General features: G+C 41.8%; 1 pseudogene; it reads right to left on the bottom strand.

The window, feature by feature from the left end:
* Nucleotides 1–17,019, bottom strand: part of LOC145400808 (uncharacterized) — a 95,021-nt pseudogene extending 78,002 nt beyond the window's left edge.
* Between the last annotated feature and the right edge of the window lie 661 nt (nt 17,020–17,680).

Here is a 17,680-nt window from a genome sequence, read left to right on the forward strand (position 1 = left end):
TCTCCACTCTTCCACTTCGTCCCTCCACCTCCACTTCCTTCCTCCTCTCCTTCTCTCCACCTCCACTTCCTCCTCTCCTTCCCTCCACTTCCACTTCCTTCCTCCTCTTCTTCCTCCCCTATCTCTCCTCCACCTCCTCCTCCTCTTCGTTCTTCCTCCTCCCCTTCCTTCCCTCTCCACTTCTTTCCTCCTCCTCCCCTTCCTTCCTTCCTTCCTTCTTTCTCTCATTTCCTCCCTCCATTCACATCTTTTCTCTCCACTTTTCCTCCGACATTTTCCCTCCATCTCTCCACTTTTCCTCCGACATTTTCCCTCCATCTCTCCACATCTTACCCCCGTTTCCTTCCACTTCTTCCTCCTCTTTCCCTCCATTTCCGTCCACTTTCCTCCATATCCCTCCACTTTTCCTCCATATCTCTCCACTTTCCCTCCACTTTTCCTCCATCTCTCTCATCTTCTCTCCACCTTTCCTCCGATTATTTTCTCTCCACTTCGGGGTAAGCCTCTCACGGCAGAAAAGGACTCTCGCTCTGATTGGCTGGCGAGTCTCGAGGCAGGACGTGATGCCGCCTCCCCATTGGCTGGAATACATATGCTGGGATTTTAAAAGTTCCTGATGCATAGATAGACGTTTAGATAGATAGATAGATAGATAGATGGATAGATAGATAGACAGATAGATGGAGAGACTGGTAGGAAGATAGGTAAAAAGATAGATAGATACAATAGATAGACAGATAGACACTGATACGTAAATAGACATAGAGACAGATATAGTGTAGAAAGATACCTAGACTGAGACACCGATAGATAAGTGGATAGATAGGCAGATAGATAGATAGATAGATGGAGAAATAGATACAAGAGACTCGTGGCCCAAAGCACTTGCCCTAATGAAAGTCGTTACTGAACAGCTACCACCACCACCACAACTACCACCATCATCATCATCACTACCACCACCCCAGTTACCACTATTATCATTACTACCACCACCACCACAACTACCACCATCATCATCATCACTACCACCACCACCATCACAACTACTATCACCACTACCACCATCACCACCACCACCACCATCATCATCACTACCACCACCGCCATCATCATCATCACAGCTACCACCACCACCATCACCATCATCATCATCACTACCACCACCATCATCACCACAACTACCACCATCATCATCACTACCACCACCACCATCATCATCATCATCATCATTATGACATTTCTTGCCAATTAAAAAAATATATATATATGCGATCTGAGAATGAACACTTTCTTTAATCTGTCGGGGAAACTCTCTCTCTCTCTCTCTCTCTCTCTCTCTCTCTCTCTCTCTCCCCTTGCGTAACAGTGATCAAATATTAAAAATTAAAGAAAGGTCCGGTCGGTTCCTTTACAGAGAGAGAGAGAGAGAGAGAGAGAGAGAGAGAGAGAGAGAGAGCAGTTTAAAACCAAAAAAAATCTGTTTTTGTTTTTTTTCCTTCATTTTCTTCACTACTTGTCTTAGTCTCTCATCCGCTGTATTTTCTCTATCTTGAATCTGCTGCTATCTCCTATCTCTAATCTGGTCTATTTAATTATCTCTAAATCTACAACTATCTCTATTTTTCTATCTCTAATCTCTTTTCTCTTTCACTACCCTCTTCACTTTAACTCTTCTCTCTCTCTCTCTCTCTCTAATCTACCTTATACTTTCTTCCACTTCACCTTTCTCACTTATCTCTAAATCCTCTCTACCTGCCTTCCTCTCCTATTCATTACTCTCTACTCTTTTACAAGCCTGTCTCTGCTCTTTACCACTGTCCTTCCTGAATCTCTCTCTCTCTCTCTCTCTCTCTAACTTGATTTACCTCTCCTCTATTCACCTGCGCTTCCCTAGTTTAATTAGGAGGGGAAGAGAAGCGTGACAGGTGAGGTGTGAGATGTGAGGGTGTGAGGTTGTAAGGGTGTGAGGTGTGAGGGTGTGAGGTGTGAGGGTGTGAGGTTTGAGGGTGTGAGGTGTGAGGGTGTGAGGTGTGAGAGTGTGAGGGTGTGAGGTGTGAGGGTGTGACGTGTGAGTTGTGAGGGTGTGAGGTGTGAGGTGTGAGGGTGTGGGGTGTGAGGTGTGAGAGTGTGAGGTGTGAGGTGTGAGGGTGTGAGATGTGAGGTGTAAGGGTATGAGGTGTGAGTATGTGAGGGTGTGAGGTATGAGGGTGTGAGGTGTGAGGGTGTGAGGTGTAAGGGTGTGAGGTGTGACGGTATGAAGGTGTGAGGTGTGAGGGTGTGAGGTGTGAGGTGTGAGGGTGTGAGGTGCGAAAGTGTGAGGTGTGAGGTGTGAGGGTGTGAGGTGTGAGGGTGTAAGGTGTAAGGGTATGAGGTGTAAGTGTATGAGGTGTGAGGGTGTAAGGGTATGAGGTGTGAGGTGTGAGGGTGTGAGGTGTGAGGCGTGAGGGTGTGAGGTGCAAAAAAGACGAAATTCTGGGCCAGGTTTGTGTGAAAGTACTACAGCGTTTTATGGTATCAGTGGTGAAGGTCATGAGTCGTCAGCGTATCGACCCCAATCCCTAATCGGTGGGTGGGAGGCGATTGGATTACGTGGAGCCATCAGGTGCGCGGGACACTAACCTGCCCTTACCCACCAGGACTCCTTGTGTTGCAGTCTATCTCACTGGTTTGTATTTCTTTCTATCTTCCGACTAGTACTGATGAAAATACAGACGCCAATATCGATTAAAATTCCTGATAAAGATAAGCAGATAAATGAAGGTAACAGATAGGGATACAGCCACTGATATCATGTCAGATATATCAGAGCAGAGCAGTGAAATGGCGGGGGACAGGGCGACATGGAGGCGATTTGTTTGTGGCCACCCCTAACGGGATTCAGCGTCTGGCAATAAATGGACAGATAGATATTACGGGGGTATATATTTCTGGGCACTCTTAACTCTTAATTAATCACCAGAGGGAGTAAGGTAAAGCTCACAGGAAAACTAACTAACTTTACACTGTACCACACACACACAAAAAGACACCAGGATTCGTTTTACTGAGGGGATTCACACAGGCCACACAATACAAATACAAAATCGGGTTATCTCCCTTTCCTAACCACATTACTATCAGTGGAGGCTACGTACTGACAGAGCTTGGGGAACTAGCAGAACTCGCCGATGATATAATCCAGATACAACCCACACACACTGGGGTTATGTGGAGAAGTGAACCAAAAGGGAAAATGGTGAGCAAGCAGTGTTTTGTGTGAGGTGTGAGGGTGTGAGGTGTGAGGTGTGAGGGTGTGAGGTGTGAGGGTGTGAGGTGTGTGTCTGATGGGAACAGTGTCACGAACGGGTAGTAACAAAAAGTGCGATAAAATGTATGTTAAAAAGGTGTAACGAAATGTGTCTCTCTTGCAATTTCCTCAAGCCTTCATAGCACCTTTCACCTTTACTCTCTGCAGGCGAACTAAGTCTTAATTATAATCTACAACTAATGATATGTGGAAAGGATGGAGAGTGACAGACTGACGAGGAGAGTGTATGTGAGTGAGGTGGAGGGGGGGAGAGAGAGGGGGAGGCCAAGGATGAGATGGAGGGATGGGGTGGAGAGGTATATGAAAGAGGGGTGTGTGAGCTGGGAGCAGGACAATGAAATGGCGGGGGACGGAGCGACATGGAGGCGATTTGTTTGTGGCCACCCCTTACGGGATTAAGGAGTCTGACAATAAATAGATAGATAGAACTAATGAAATACAAAGGAAGCTCAACTACCAATAATACGCAAACACATCTTAAACCTCGGAAAACACTCTCAATTTGCTCATCCAACAAGACATCTATGTATGAAGAATTATTTACTGATATTTTGCCCAGAAGGTGAAAAGCCTAAAATCAATTACTTATCTTTCTAACAGCAGAGCAAACGGAGGGAAAATAATGAGGTCTTGGATTCTTTAACTTGGGGTGAGAAAATGATAAAAGGGACACTAAAAAAAAAAATTATTATTATTTATATTATTTAACGTTCTTGACCGCTCGACTTCTCTCTCTCCTTTACCTGGTCGCTTCCTTCACACTTTCTGTCCTACTGCACGGGGTAACCACAGCCGTGACAATAGATAGATAGACAGACAGATAGATAGATAGATAGATAGACAGACAGATAGATGGATAGATAGACAGATAGATAGATACTGGATACGGCCATTTCCTATAATTTTGTGCGTTATTTATGAAGTGTATGGTGATATTAGAATGAGTTGTAAGTATCACAGATGAGAACAGTAAGGTGTAATAATAAGCAAAATAAATCGCTTAGGACGGGGTGTTAGGGAGCTTCCACAACCGACTAGAGAGAGAGAGAGGAATAAAAGGCGTCCTCGGGGTGAATGTTTTTTTTTACCCCTTCAGGGCGATGACGCGTTAGATTAGGGTTAGATTAGTTGATTTTGTTCTGCTTTGGAAAATGAAGGGGCAATGACTGCTGTGTGTGTGTGTGTGTGTGTGTGTGTGTGTGTGAGTGAGTGGACGGGTATGTGCGTGAGTGAGTGACACAGTTAGGAACACACTATACGTCTCCCCCCCCTCCCCAGTGGTGTGGCAAAAATTACGTCCTCAGAGCGAAAGGGTTAATCAGCTTAGTGAAAGACGTCCGTAGTGATGGGATTACTTTAATAATCAGAGAGGCTGAAATCCGGATTCAAAGATGAGTAAGCTTAGAGGATTACTGAACGCGACTGTACAGTGAGTTACAAGGACAAGTATAGTCGGATTCCCGCCCGTTTGCGGCTGAGGTGTGGCCCACACCTGTGGACAATGGTGCCACGTTTCCCCAACTTGCGATGTGAAACGGAAGCTATTTATGTACAAGGCATCACAAATTCGATAAATTCAGATGAATAAAACTTACACTTGTGTATTTTGATGGATGAATCAACAGTAATCTTATTATGCATAAAATATTTATACAGTAACACAGAAACATGGCATACATATTGTACAGTGTTGCTAAAAGATATTGTAGTCACTTTTAATGGTTTTTAGCGTAGTTTTAGGGTGGGTAATAATATCACAGTTATGGATATAAGAGAATGAGCCTGAAAAAGGAAAAAATATGCCAATATCCAAAGTAAAAGAAATAATTCATGTAATTCTTGTGAGTGGCAATACTTACACACCCCTAAAATAAAGTACGTACCCCTTCGTATACCCAACCATAGCTTGTACAGGTGTTGCTTGGGAAAAATGCTCACATTTACTGGCTTTTACCATAATTTTAAGGGCGAGGAATAATCACATTTATAATCATAAGCTAATATGTAGGACAAAATAGTAGGCATATGCCATTACCGAAGTAAAAAAAAAAAAACTATTCACTCGCGAACGGCAACACTTCCACACCCAGTCGGTGGCCTTGACAGATAGCTTCCCTACAGAGAGAGAGAGAGAGAGAGAGAGAGAGAGAGAGAGAGAGAGAGAGGCAGGAGAGGGGCATGCATTGAATGCATTGTCGGCATCACTAAATATAACAAAACCAAATTAACAAATGAAAGCACAATTATAAATAACTTATAAAAGAATCAAAAGTACTCAGGGTGGCTCATTTCCCGCCAGGAGAGAGAGAGAGAGAGAGAGAGAGAGAGAGAGAGATAACGGTATAGAAAACGTGGCAACACTGTACACAGGTGCGGGCCACACCACAGCCGCAAACGTGCGCGAGTCCTACTCTAGCAGCGCAAAAGGTCTTACGATTCACATCAAGGAAGTTGCTAGATACGTGTAGCTACTGTAATTAGTATGAGAGTAGTAAAGATGCTCTCCCTATCAGTCTCAGCCATCCATAGCACAGGCACATAAAGGAAGTGTGCCTAACCCGGGGGAAAGGGGCCAGGCTGGGAAAGTTTACAGGAAAGGAGGACCTATTCAGTCTGCCACTAAATTCTGCCTAACCCATTTCGTCTACCCTGCCTCTGAACTGCACTATCTATTGTATGACCTGTCGCCTACCTAAGCTTGCAAAAAAAATCTATTAGGATATATATATTTTTAAGTCTACCCTTTTTTTTTTGGCTGGCGTTAAAGAGAATGGGATGAATGAACTAAAGGAATTTCTCGTTTTCTGTTGCTATTTTCTTTTGGGGGGCGAGTTAGCATGGAAAAAAAAACTACTACTACTTCTACTACTACTATTTCTACCTCAACTACTACTACTACTACTACTGCTACCTCTACTACTACTACTATCGTGAAAGGTGAAGAAATTACCAAATGCTTCAAGACAACAACATTTAAAGACAAGGATCCATCCATGCTCCTTCGGTGAAACGGTATCTCATCTAAATATATGCTGGCAGGAGATGCTTTAAAATTCACGGAGTAAAAAAAAAAAGAAAAAAAAAAGAAAAAAAAAAACTCAATTATCTGTCTACACAAATGCCCAGTCTCTGAACGCAAAAAATGGGCCAGTGTCTGCACCCTTCTCTCGTATCCCACATGCCTGAAGGATGGGATTAATTTAGCAGTCATCCAAACTCTTGTCAGTCTCGTGGTACACTTTTTTCCGGGGTTGGTGACCAGAACTGCAAGGCATATTCCAGATGCGGTCGCACAAGAGGACTATGCAGAGGACTACCTTCTTGCTTCTGTACCTAAACTTCCATTTTTAGAGTCAAGAAGGCTTTGTATTTTCTCTGTTCTCTGCGCTGTCTGGAAAAACTGAGGTCATTGCTGATTATTACACCTATTTTTCTCCGCCTCCAAACTCCTGACTAATCTTCCTAACAGAGAGTAGGTAGATAGTTTTTCGATTTACAGTATTAATATCCATCACCTTACACACGTCCAAGTTAAGTGGCATTTTTCACTTCAGATCCCTCCTCTATTTCAACCAAGGTCCTGTGTAATTGTTTTATCTTCTCAAATGATATTACATGATAGCTTCGTCTCTCTCTCTCTCTCTCTCTCTCCACCCTGTATAATTCACTCTTATTCTCTCTCTCTCTCTCTCTCTCTCTCTCTCAAACTAAAGAAAATGGCCTCAGGGGTAACTAAAACAAAATATTTAATTATATCACCGTAATGACGAGGTTAGTCTCCCCCCAAAGGCCAAACGTTATATCTTATCAGCGAATAATTTGGCGGGCAGACTGATAACAGATCGCCCCGTCAAAATAACATGCCGAGGGGAGGAGAGGGGAAAAAAAATCTATAAGGATTTTTTTTTAAAGTCCTCCCTTTTTTTTTCAGGGTGGAGTTAAAGAGAATGGGATGAATGAACTGAGGGAATATCTCATTTTCTGTTGTTATTTTTTTAAGGGAAAGCATGGGAGTGAAAAACTACTACTACTACTACTACTTCTACTACTACTACTACTACAGTACTACTTCTTCGACTACTACTACTACTACTACAGAAAACGCAGTGCTCTATATCTGGTGTAAAATTCTAGCATGATTTTTTTTTTTCTTTTTTTTTTTGAGGGGGGGCTAGTAAAAAGTTACCACATATCACCCAATTTATCGCCAATCATTCCCACCTGGCGTTCGTGTTGAGGGACTATTTTACTATTACTATTTCACTATTTTACTATTTTACTATTTTGAGATTTTACTATTGACCGGTACTATTACTATTTTACTATTTACTCTTTTACTATTTACTATTTTACTATTTACTATTTTACTACATACTATTTGACTATTTTGCTATTTTACTATTTACTACTTTACTATTTTAAGACACTCGAAATTGTGATAATATTTCAATCATGGCTTTCGCTCCATACACTTCTTTCGGTGGTATTCAATATGCAATTCAGGTTTAGAACCGAAATTATACAGGTAAATGACATCCCTCTGCCTACGACTGAGTATAACCGATAATGAAAGTAATATTTTTTTTCTTATACGACAATTATTCGTTATATAATTTAGCTGTCTGTTTCTGTGTCAGTCTTAGCTGAGAACGAATTAGAATCTAGTATAATTGCACACTGACACAACCATCATCATCGCAGCTACCACCACCACCATCATCATCATCATCACAGCTACCACCACCACCATCATCATCATCACAACTACCACCACCACCACCATCATCATCACAGCTACCACCACCACCATCATCATCACAACTACCACCACCACCACAGATACCACCACCACCATCAACATCACACCAACCACCACCACCACAGCTACCACCACCACCATCATCATCACAGCTACCACCACCACCACCACCATCATCACAGCTACCACCACCACCACCACCATCACAGCTACCACCACCACCACCACCATCACAGCTACCACCACCACCATCATCATCATCACAGCTACCACCACCACCATCATCACAGCTACCACCACCACCACCACCACCACCATCACACCTACCACCACCACCACAACCAATTTCTGCTGAATAAAATAGTCTGTTCAGAGCATCAATGAATTATCAGACATCAGAGTATAGATGTACAACTCCCCCCCTCTCTCTCTCTCTCTCACACACACACACACACACACACACACACACACATTCTTTAAGCTATGACTGAACCAGAAATAGCTTCGTCGTCACAATTTATGAAATCTGAACGCGTGAACAACTACCACGAATACTGGAATAAAAAGAGACTGATAGATAGACATAGATAGATGGATAGACAGATATACAGAAAAGTAAATAACTAAAGAAACAGACTGGAAGATAGATATAAATAGATACCTACATATAAATTAGAAACATACTTGAGAGAGAGAGAGAGAGAGAGAGAGAGAGAGAGAGAGAGAGAGAGAGAGAGAGCACCCGGTATTAATAAACACCAATTCTTTCTCTAGTAGGTGAATTATGCTACACTAGACACCTGTAAGAAATACCACACCAATCATACCACCTAATTACCCAGGTATCCATTTATATACCTCTCTCTCTCTCTCTCTCTCTCTCTCTCTCTCTCTCACCTGCCTTGTGACACCTGCTTTGAATTACTAAAACTTAGAGTTAATGAGATCTATCTATTTCTATCTATCTGTCTATCTATCAATCTGTTTATCCATCTATCTACCTATCTATCTAAACATCTATCCATTCACCTATCTATCCAACCATCCATCCACTCATCTGTCTATCTATCCATCCATGTCTATCCACCCATCTATCCATCTATCTATCTATCTATCTATCTACCTATCTATCTATCTATCTGTCTGTATCCATTTGTATATATCTGTCAATTTCTCCATCCATCCATCCATCCATCCATCTATCCACCCATCTATCCATCCATCCATCTATCTATCCACCCATCTATCCATCCATCCATCTATCCACCCATCTATCCATCCATCCATCTATCTATCCATCCATCCATCCATCTATCCACCCATCTATCCATCAATCCATCCATCTATCCATCCATCCATCCATCTATCCACCCATCTATCCATCCATCCATCCATCTATCCACCCATCTATCCATCCATCCATCTATCTATCCATCCATCCATCCATCTATCCACCCATCTATCCATCAATCCATCCATCTATCCATCCATCCATCCATCTATCCACCCATCTATCCATCCATCCATCCATCTATCTATCTATCATCTAATCCTTTTTCACCCCACCAGGAGCGTAGGGAGCCGGGGCTAGGCTACTGTCCCAACATTATTTAAGGCAAGAGTGACCAGCCTGACTCGCCCCTGAGCGGCAATATGTGAGCAATAAACCCTAACCACCCCTTGGATTTAACCCTAACTAATCCCATCCGTTTGGAGCACCGTAACCCACTAAACCACCAGGCGCCATTTTATTTTATGCAGGGAAGAAGGAAACAAAGGCCAGAAGTCCAAAGAAAAAACAAAAAACAGATAAAGGTCAAATTCAAGATCTTATATGGTTACCACCCAGCGTAGTTAAACGGCTTCCAGGATTACGGAAAAACCACTTGGCTTGACACTCAGTGCAGAGTCACCTGGAGGCACTATTACATCGGGTGAGTGGATGGTTAACTGCCGGCCTACCACAAAAATATATATGTACCGGTATGGCTTCAAGAATTACCCCAAAATAAATAAAGTTTGTCATTCAGTGCAGAGTCACCTGGAGGCACCACTACATCAAGTGAGTGGATGGTACGCGTCCCTACCCGCCACGGAATTAATTATATGCAGGTAATTAACACCTCTAATTAAATATAATTTTCTGATGCCACTAAATAATTTCTCTCAGCTTAGGAGAACACCCAATTAAAATATAAAATCGAAAAATAAAAAATAAAAAATACAATAAATAAAATAAATTAAAATAAACAAAATAAAAGTACATAAAATAAAAATCAACAAAATAAAAATAAATGAAAAAAATAAAAAAATAAATAAAATAAAAATAAATAAAACTGAATAAAAGAAAATAAACAAAATAAATAAAAATAAATAAAATATAAATAAAATAAAAATAAATAAAATATAAATAAAATAAAAATAAATAAAATATAAATAAAATAAAAATAAATAAAATATAAAAAAAATAAAAATAAATAAAATATAAAAAAATAAAAATAAATAAAATATAAATAAAAAAAAAAATAATAAAATATAAATAAAATAAAAATAAATAAAATATAAATAAAATAAAAATAAATAAAATATAAATAAAATAAAAATAAATAAAATATAAATAAAATAAAAATAAATAAAATATAAATAAAATAAAAATAAATAAAATATAAATAAAATAAAAATAAATAAAATATAAATAAAATAAAAATAAATAAAATATAAAAAAAATAAAAATAAATAAAATATAAATAAAATAAAAATAAATAAAATATAAATAAAATAAAAATAAATAAAATATAAATAAAATAAAAATAAATAAAATATAAATAAAATAAAAATAAATAAAATATAAATAAAATAAAAATAAATAAAATATAAATAAAATAAAAATAAATAAAATATAAATAAAATAAAAATAAATAAAATATAAATAAAATAAAAATAAATAAAATATATATAAAAATAAAGCAAAATAAAAAAAAAGTTAATAAAGGCTGTATCTATTTCCTTAATCACCAAAAACCGTCTCCTGGCCTGAATAAAATCGTCTGGAAATTGTAATAATAAAAAAAGGCGTTCTTGGGTTGAAGGGGTTAGTGTTGTTATTATTATTATTACTATTATTATTATTATTGTTATTATTAGTCATTATTCTTATTGCTATTATTATTATTATTATCATTATTATTATTATTGTTACCGCAATTATCATTATTATTATTATTATTATTATCATTATTATTATTATTATTATTATCACCATCAGTCTGTATTCACCTGAAGGAACTGGGCTAATCCTTCAGCTTGAATATTAAGCCGTGGCTGCAAGAAATTCAATGACCCTAAGTTATGAGGCAGGAATGAGTCTCCTTGGTTACTAGTCGAATCAACCCTCCAATCTGACTACCCCTGGCCATCAACTGAGCTGGAAGGGGTTAGGGATCTTTACCAGGCTAGAACGAAAGGAGTATATCAGGATGTTCACCACCTAACACTAAGAATATATAAATAACATGGGAGAAATAATGATAAAAAATAAAGAATAACAATGTAGTGGTTGCAGCTGATTCGAGATGCATTTGGTCAATAACATTAATAGAGATGTGATTACTTATTTATTTTATTGCCTGTGGATAAGGGTACTACTACTGCTGCTGCTGCTGCTACTACTACTACTACTACTATTACTGCTACTACTACTGCTACTGCTACTGCTGCTGCTGCTACTACTGCTACTACTACTACAAATAATATTAATAATAATAATAATAATAATAATAACAGCAGTAGTAGTAGTAGTAGTGGTAGTAGTAGTAGTAGTAGTAGTAGTAATAATAATAATAATAATAATGCCATCATTATAAATCACAAGAATTATAAACATCATCATCCTGACCTTACAGCCTATCCCACCAAATGATGATGATGATGATGATGATGATGATGATAATTTTTTTTCTACTCTCTGTGATTCCTACCTAATTAAATTAAGTAATGGGGAGGGCTAAGTGGAGACAGGCAGGTGAGTTAATTATGTGTGTGTGTGTGTGTGTGTGTGTGTGTGTGTGTGTGTGTGTGTGTGTGTGTGTGTGTGTGTGTGTGAGAGAGAGAGAGAGAGAGAGAGAGAGGAAGGGATGGGAAGGGAAGGGAAGGGACGGGAAGGGAAGGGAAGGGAAGGGAAGGGATGGGAAGGGAAGGGAAGGGATGGGAAGGGAAGGGAAGGGAAGGGAAGGGAAGGGAAGGGATGGGAAGGGAAGGGAAGGGATGGGAAGGGGAGCGACGGGAAGGGAAGGGAAGGGAAGGGAAGGGAAGGGATGGGAAAGGATCGGAAGGGAAGTGTAGGGAATGAAAGATAAGTTAAAGAGAAATTAAGTGAACAGTAACAGCAGAGCAAATCAAAAGTACAGTACCGGTAGCACAAAGCAGTTTAGAGTACAGCAGTTTAAAGTACAGTACACAAGAGGAGAGCAGAGTACAGAGGAGCAGTGTAAAGGACGGTAGAGTACAACAGGGAGCAGTGTTGAGCCTTAAAATGCCGTATAAATCAGAGGAGAGCAGTATATAGCTGAGTAGGACTGAAGAGAGCAGTGTAGAGGTGAAATATGAAGGTCAGAGGAAGGATGAAGGGTAGTTTAGAGCAGAATATGGTAAAGCAGTGTATGGAAGAGCAGTGTAGGGTAGAGCAGTGTAGGGTGGAACAGTGTAGGGTAGAGCAGTGTAGGGCAGGGCTGTATAGGGTAGGACAGTGTAGGGCAGGGCAGTGTAGGGTAAGGCAGTGTAGGGCAGAGCAGAAGGCAGGGCAGCGTAGGGGGAGCGCAGTGTAAGGCAAGGCAGTGTAAGGCAGGGCAGTGTAGGGCAGAGCAATGTAGGGTAGTGCAGTGTAGGGCAGGGCAGTGTAGGGTAGTGCAGTGTAGGGCAGGGCAGTGTAGGGGGAGCGCAGTGTAAGGCAGGGTAGCGTAAGGCAGAGCAGTGTATGGCAGAGCAATGTAGGGTAGTGCAGTGTAGGGCAGAGCAGTGTAGGGCAGAGCAATGTAGGGCAGAGAATTGTAGGGCAGAGCAGTGTTGGGTAGGGCAGTGTAGGGTAGTGCAGTGCAGAGAAACGTAAAGTAATTCAAAGCGGATGAGACTAAAGGAACAGAGAGTACAATATAAAGAAGTGTAATGTACAGAATATATAGCAGAGCACAGTAATATACATAGGGTACTAAGCAGAGAAAGGTTAGAATAAGACCACAGAGCTGTTTAAGACAGCAGAGGAAAAAGCAGAACAGGATAATAGATAGAGTTAGACAGATATAGAGTTAGATACAGAGTTAGATAGTTAGATATAGTTAGACATACAGAATAAGAAAAAGAGTGAGATATCATGACGAGGATATGAGCAGAGGAAGAATTGAAAGTATAAAAGCACTGCATAGGGTACAATTACATGAAGTACAGTGCAGAACACGAATATATAAAGCAGAGAGCAGAGTACAAAAAAAAATATATATATATACGCAGTGTAAAGCAGTCAAAGAGAGAGAGAGAGAGAGAGAGAGAGAGAGAGAGAGAGAGAGAGAGAGAGAGAGAGAGAGAGAGAGAAGTACGGCACACCTGGTAATCAATGAGAGAAATGAGTGAGTTTTGCAGACGAACATCAATCAATTTACACGTTGCCTCATAATATACACCATCCCATAAGTGACGATTTATGAGATTCTGAGTCGTATTAAGTACCAAGGTCACTAATTTGTACTTACGTGAGTACTTACAGAGTGTCTCACAATGCTTCGGCCGTAATTTGAAATGATGCGTGGGGTATGATAGTCGATTATTACTATTATTATTATTATTATTATTATTATTATTTGGCTGACTGTACGATGTTATAGAGAAGGACAAAATAAGCATAACAAGATACAATACAGGGGTGTACAGCAGAGAACAGTAATTTTGAACAGAAGAGGAGAGCAGTGCAGGGAGATTTAGAGGAGGAGGAGGAGGAGGAGTTGTTGTAATAGTAGTAGTAGTAGTAGTAGTAGTAGTAGCAGTAGTAGTAGTAGAGTATAGTAGTAGTAGTAGTAGTTGCAAACCCAGGCTCATCTGAATGTGAACCCAGTGGACTGCAGGCTGAAGTTGCCCTCCTCCTGCAGTCCACCATCGTCCTTCCGGGGGATAGGGAGGGAGTTGAGGGACGTGTGTATAACCAGGCAGCTCCACCACTTAGTTATGTCAGTGCCACCACGTGAAGGCGCCCCTCTCACAAATGATAAGTACAGTATTACAAAGCAGTGTGGAGTATATTTAGAGTAAGCAGTGTACAGCAGAGTAAAACGATTTAGAGCCGAGCAGAGTACACTACAATACAGGAAATACTGAGCAGAGAGGCGTAAAGCAGAGCAGAGTGGCGCAAAGCAGAGCAGAGGGGCGTAAAGCAGAGCAGAGGGGCGTAAAGCAGAGCAGAGGGGCGTAAAGCAGAGCAGAGGGGCGCAAAGCAGAGCAGAGGGGCGCAAAGCAGAGCAGAGGGGCGTAAAGCAGAGCAGAGGGGCGCAAAGCAGAGCAGAGGGACGTAAAGCAGAGCAGAGGGGCGTAAAGCAGAGCAGAGGGACGTAAAGCAGAGCAGAGGGGCGTAAAGCAGAGCAGAGGGACGCATAAATTAAGAGAACACAGCATTACAAAGCACAGTGTTAAGCAGAGTAGGGCAGACCACAAAAACGTAGAGCACAGAGCAGAGGAGGGTAGGGTACAGCAGTGTTGAGCAAAAATCAGCAGAATCACAGAAAATAATTATAAAACAGAGTAGAGCGGTGCAGAGTACAGGAATACAGAGTGGTGGAATACAGTATTACAGAGGAGAGCAGAGTACTAGGGAACACCGCAGAGCATTGTAACAGTCAGCAGTGTACAGCAATAAAAGAGCACAGCAGAGTTCAATAATACAGCGCAGAATAATACAGAGCCCCGCAGAGTTCAGCAATACAGCGCACAGAGCAAGGCCGGGTAGAGCCACCTGTCACCCAGGTCCACAACGTTTATTTTCAACCCGTCCAAAATCCCGCCGGGGCCCGCACCCTAGCACACCACTCCCCCTCACTCCCGCCCAAACTCACTCCTTCCCCGTGACAATGGGCGTGACAGGGGCGTGACAGGGGCGTGACACGGCTCCACGGGCACCTGTCACACCCCCTGCACCAGTTCCAGACCAGGGGAAGCCTCACAAAGCTCTAAACCTTTAAAAATCGCTGAAAATATTCCCCGTTATCCAACTCGACGGGAGATGTTCGTCCTTCGCACCACAACATCAGACACAACCCGGAATGGACTCAAATTTACAGTCCTGTGATTCACCCTCCCCTCCCCACGCCCGCGAAAGGTAATCTAGGTCACGCCCACGCCCACGCACGCCCACGTACGTACCTGAGGAGCTCGAACCTGGCGAGTTTTGAGGCGAACTTTGAGGCTTGTTCTCCGTCTGACTGTGACACCACCATGATCAGCTGTTGACTGCCTTTACCCGCCCCCTCCCCACGAGCCTGCGCAGTGCCGCCCTACCTTCCCTCCCTCTCTCCCTCATTCCTCCCTACTCTCTTCTCGCTCGCCCTCCCTCATGCCTCCCTCCTCTCGCTCGCTCTCTCTCTCTCCCTACCTCTCCCTCTCTCCTGTTTCTCCTTCCTTTGTTTCTCTCAATATCGGCACTTATTTATAGTTGTCTACCTCCCTGCACTGCTCCCTCCCTTTCCCTTCCTCTCTTCCTTCCTCCTCCCTTTCCTTTCCTCCCCCTCCCTCTCTCCTCCCTTTCCCTTCCTCCCTTCCTTCCTCTCTCTCTCCTCCCTTTCCCTTCCTCCCTTCCTTCCTCTCTCTCTTCCTCCCTCCTCCATTTCATCCTCCCTCTCTCCTCCCTCTCGCTCTTTCTCTCTCTCCATACCCTCTCTCGCCTCTCTCCCCCTCCCGTTTCTTCTTTGTTTCTCTCAATACCGGTACTTACTGGTGAAAGGTGAGGGCGCCCACCATCCACTCACTTAATGTAGCGCTCCCTAATTCACCCTTCACGTATATCACTCTTTTTCTGTCTGTCTTCCTCTCTTCCTATTTCTCAGCATCTAACCTCTCACTATTTATTACTCTTCCTTCCACTTCAGGTGGGTCTACACTGAGTGACAAGCCCAATGGTTCCTATAACTCAAGAAACTATTTACGACGCTGGGTGGTAACCATAAACCCAAATAACGGGGTGACGTGGACCCTACTATGGAGCCCCTGTTAACTGGGTGAAGTAAATGCGGCGTCCACCCAGGAACCAAACTTCATTCACTACACGAGGCGGTCCGGCAGGGGTGGTTGCTTTCCTGCGGTTTATGGGTATGATCGATAGGACAGATTGGGAGAGTACAATAACAACAACTAGTATTAATTCATTTGTCTTCCTCTCTCTCTCTCTCTCTCTCTCTCTCTCTCTCTCTCTCTCTCTCTCCTATACTTTGCTCTTTCTTCCCATGCCTTTCCCTCTCTCGCCTCTCCATCCCTCCTTCCTGCATCTCCCTGCTTCAACATCTCTCTCTCTCTCTCTCTCTCTCAATATTCTTTTCTCCCTTCTGTCTCATTTCGTATCTCTACCAATCCTCATTCTTACTGTTTCTGCCTCTCTCTCTCTCTCTCTCTCTCTCTCTCTCTCTCTCTCTCTCTCTCTCTCTCTCTCTCTCAATATTCTTTTCTCCCTTCTGTCTCATTTCGTATCTCTACCAATCCTCATTCTTACTGTTTCTGCCTCTCTCTCTCTCTCTCTCTCTCTCTCTCTCTCTCTCTCTCTCTCTCTCTCTCTCCCTCCCGGCATAAGGAAAAACCACTGGACTGAACAGCGTCAAATTTTGCACTGCCTGAGGACCGTCAAAAGAGCAGGTAATCAATTTAGGAGGCGAGAGAGGTCAAAGGTCAAAGGCCGAACCACCTCAATTCTATTTACCTCCGCCATGAAGATTATGGTTTACCCGGCGTTGGTCTGTCTGTCTGTTAGCAGGAATACTCAAAAAGTTATGAATGGATTGTGATGAAATTTTGTGGAAGGGTGGGCCATGGGACAAGGATGGAATGATTTAATTTTGGGGGGCAAGTATCCCGCACAATATCTCCAAAGCTCTTCAATGAATTTCAATGAAATTCTGTGGAAAGGTTGGCAATGAACCAAGAAAGAAGTGATTAAATTTTGGGGTGGATCGGGTCTTTATTATTATTATTATTATTATTATTATTATTATTATTATCATTAAACTGTGGGACAGGAAAAGATGTGATTACAGTCTATGAACAATCGCTCGGAGGTAATGGTCACAGGGTCAAAATTTCGGCCTTTAGCTCAATTTTAGTTCGATCTGGATAAACTTTGGTGGAAAGATTTAACATTACCTGAGGATTCACAGATTTTATTTACAGAACAAAGGTCAGAGGTCAAGAACAATACGTCATGGGTCAAGGTCTAGGAGTAAGGTCAACTTAAACTGACCTGATTTGAACCCAACTTGGTGGACGGGTTGAGGGTAAGGTAAGGAAGGAGTAAGTCGATTTTAACAGGTGAAGGACACAGGGAAGGGTTAAATGTAGATGATTTATTACGACAAGTGGGAGTGTTGGGTGGG

The sequence above is a fragment of the Coenobita brevimanus genome, chromosome 53 (genome assembly GCF_032717465.1).
Source record: "Coenobita brevimanus isolate Jiangsu-jjx chromosome 53, ASM3271746v2, whole genome shotgun sequence".
NCBI lineage: Eukaryota > Metazoa > Arthropoda > Malacostraca > Decapoda > Coenobitidae > Coenobita > Coenobita brevimanus.